Raw genomic sequence first — 3,190 nt, 5'->3', positions numbered from 1 at the left:
CAGGTAAGTTTAGTCCCTAAAACAAAGCAAATACTACATAAAACTGTTCCTCACACTTTTATTATTGGCAATTGATGAATATTCAGTTGAATATTATGTTATATAAGAGTGGTAACGTTAAGTCTTCGTAAAAGTCCGTTAGCATATTAGCACTGGTAACGTTAGCGTCAGGGTACGTTAACGTACTTGCTGTTAGCTCTTGTTAAACTTGTTTGTTAAAGTTTTGGCTTTTATTTCTTCTTTATGTGTAAATGAGAGGTTTTGTCAATGTTTTATTGAATGCACTCCATATGTAGTCTAAAATACGCATTGTACTGTAAAGGACCGTGAATCAAAAGTTCAATCGTGTTTTGATATTTCATGGTATCTTAAACAAATGCTTAGTAAAAAAGTGTTCTGTGGTTTCAGGAGTGAGAGAATAACCCCCTGCTACAAAAAATTTAACACAAGATTAATAAATTTCTAATAAAGGGAGCTGATCACAGAGATGCAGGAAAGACAGGTAACTTTAAGCAGATTAATTAATTCATATGCATTTCCATTGCACATCATTATGCACATGTTACATGTCTATATATTATGCATCTGTTACTTGTCTTTATTGCAGTTATTTTAAGAAAGTTTTGAAACATGTGAGTGGTATTAAATTTCACATTACTTGATTCTTCAGAACTTATGCAGATTTGCTGCTAATGAAGTAATATTTGTGATTTTCATTTTGTTTAATTTTTTATGATTAATTGATTTATTAAATCTTAGAAAAAAGTTTACACTAAATTGTTCGTCATCACATCTGTTTTTAGCATTGATAGCAATCAGAAATGTTTCTTGAGCAGCAAATCAGCACCATTTGATAATCACCATTATATTAGTATTAGTTCAACCTCAAGCACTAAATCAACATCTTAAAAAAAGATTTCTGAAAGACCAAGTGACACTGAAGACTTGAGTAATGATGCTGAAAATTCAGCTCTATATCATAGCTATGAATTACATGTATTTTTACACCGTTCACCCATCCCTTACACCTTAACTCATCCTCAAACAAGTCAATTTAAGCCCTAAATGAATAAATTTTGATTTGTACAGGCATGATATGCAACTTGTATTCAGTCGTTTTGTTTTTTCTTTCTTTTGCTTTTGTTTTCCACATCAACTGAAAAGGAGGTCAAAGTTTAACCTAAGTGCCGTGTAGCTGATGAACATCTTTATGTCAGTGACACATGCCAGTAATGTCAGTGACACATGCCAGTAATGTCAGTGACACATGCCAGTGTCAGTGATCTTGTGACATGTGCCAGTAGGTGTCAGTATAAGCACGTTATAAGCACATTAATCTTATAAGTCTCTTTGCTTTAATATTTAAAAATCATTAGGCAAATGACACCTGTTATCTTACATGCATATATGTTATGAGTTTTCAACATGCATTTTATTATAACTTTTTAAAGGATATTATTTAAAATACCTTAAAATGAAAATAAGTTAAATAATAAAATAAATGAATGAATTAAAAACATAGAGAAGTCCATATTGTAGGGAACAAAGGAACTGCCAGGATGCAATAATATACAGTACAACAGATAAGTGTAACCCCTCCCATACATAAGCATGCCACAATAAATTTGACTGACATGTACTGTCAAATGACTATATTACGTACGGAAGTATGACTACGAATACATAAAATAAATGCATTTCAATTAAAACATCAGCAAGGAAAAAAAGTTCAGGCTCAGGATTTTTTTCCACTATCAGCCCTGAGTAATCACAATACTGTGAAACTGTGATATTTTTTATCCAAGATTATACCCTCAGAATCTTATACCTGCTCATTCCTAGCCAGTTACTTAAAGCATTCAGTCAGAGTTTTTTTTTATTTTTCAGTTGGCCTATATTTTGTTTTTCTATGTTCTTGGAAATTCTGCTGTGCATGAAATGTGACGATATATCCAGGTTCTATATTTATTATTATTCTGAAATAAATCTTAAAATGAAACAATATTTAAAAATGCAATATTTAATGTGTCAGACACTAAATAAACATGTCAATTCATTTATATTAATCTGATTCCTTAACAGGGCAGCACGGTGGCGCAGAGGGTAGCACGTTTGCCTCACAGCAAGAAGGTCTCTGCTTCGAGCTTCGGCTGGGTCAGTTGGCGTTTCTGTGTGAAGTTTACATGCTCTCCCCGTGTTGGCGTGGGTTTCCTCCGGGTGCTCCGGTTTTCCCAAGTCCAAAGACATAGGTGAATTGGGTATGCTAAAATTGACCATAGTGTATAAGTGTGTGTGAATGAGTGTGTATTGGTTGCAGCTGGAAGGGCATCCGCTGCGTAAAACATATGCTGGATAAGTTGGCCTTTCATTCCGCTGTGGCGACCCCAGATTAATAAAGGGACTAAGCCCAAAAGAAAATGAATGAATGAATCCTTAACAGTTAATATTGGTATAATGAGCAGCAGTTGTCATTTATGTAAATTAACCATTTGAGCGTGCTTAGTTTGGGGTATGTTGTGCCATTAAATTGTCAATAGGTTTTATTTTTTTTCTACATTTTAAATCTGCTTTAGCTTTCTTCTTTCCTATAAACCTGGAAATATAAAATATATATATTTTTGGTTTTTAACAAATTGCTTATTTTATTCTTAGATTGGTGTACGCTGATGGTCTGCTGAGAATTCTGCTGAGTTGAAGGGATCCTCCTGTCAGACAACCTCTCCAAAGTACAATAGGACTAGTAAGTAAAATCCTAAACATACACTACTGTTTCATAGCTTTTAGGTTGGTATGGTAAATTCTCTTCTGATTGTGTCAGCTTTATTTAATTAATACAGTCAAGCAGTAATACTGTGAATTTAATACAATGTATATAATTAATAGTGTAACATGATCCTTCTGAAAAAATAGTATTCCAATGTACTGATTCTGTCCTCTAGCTGTTTTTTTTAAAATATAAAACATTTTAAATAGTATTCTTGATGTATGAAAAGTTTATTTTTAAGAGCATAGTATTTATTTGAAAAACAAAAAAGTTTGCTCTTTGATGATTGCTAGCAATCAGACATGTTTCTTTAAAACAAAAAGAATTTGTGCAAAAAAGTATTCTCACTGAGCGTTGTCCAACTGTGGTCCAACACGTCATTTAAGATTTCAAATAAGCCTTAAAGACTTGATTAGCTGCATCAGG

At 32.9% G+C, this 3,190-nt stretch overlaps 1 long non-coding RNA gene across 1 annotated transcript; it reads left to right on the top strand.

Annotated features, from left to right (window-relative positions):
* Positions 1–427: 427 nt before the first annotated feature.
* On the top strand, positions 428–2,741 carry LOC137488905 (uncharacterized). Its single transcript, XR_012397711.1, has 3 exons — positions 428–502; positions 2,083–2,249; positions 2,653–2,741. It is a non-coding gene; the product is annotated as an uncharacterized lncRNA (long non-coding RNA).
* The last annotated feature ends 449 nt before the right edge of the window (positions 2,742–3,190 follow it).

This window comes from Danio rerio, chromosome 22 (genome assembly GCF_049306965.1).
Source record: "Danio rerio strain Tuebingen ecotype United States chromosome 22, GRCz12tu, whole genome shotgun sequence".
In the NCBI taxonomy this organism is placed as follows: Eukaryota; Metazoa; Chordata; class Actinopteri; order Cypriniformes; family Danionidae; genus Danio; species Danio rerio.
Note: the sequence above shows the minus strand (reverse complement) of the source record. Positions and strands in the feature narration are given on the sequence as shown.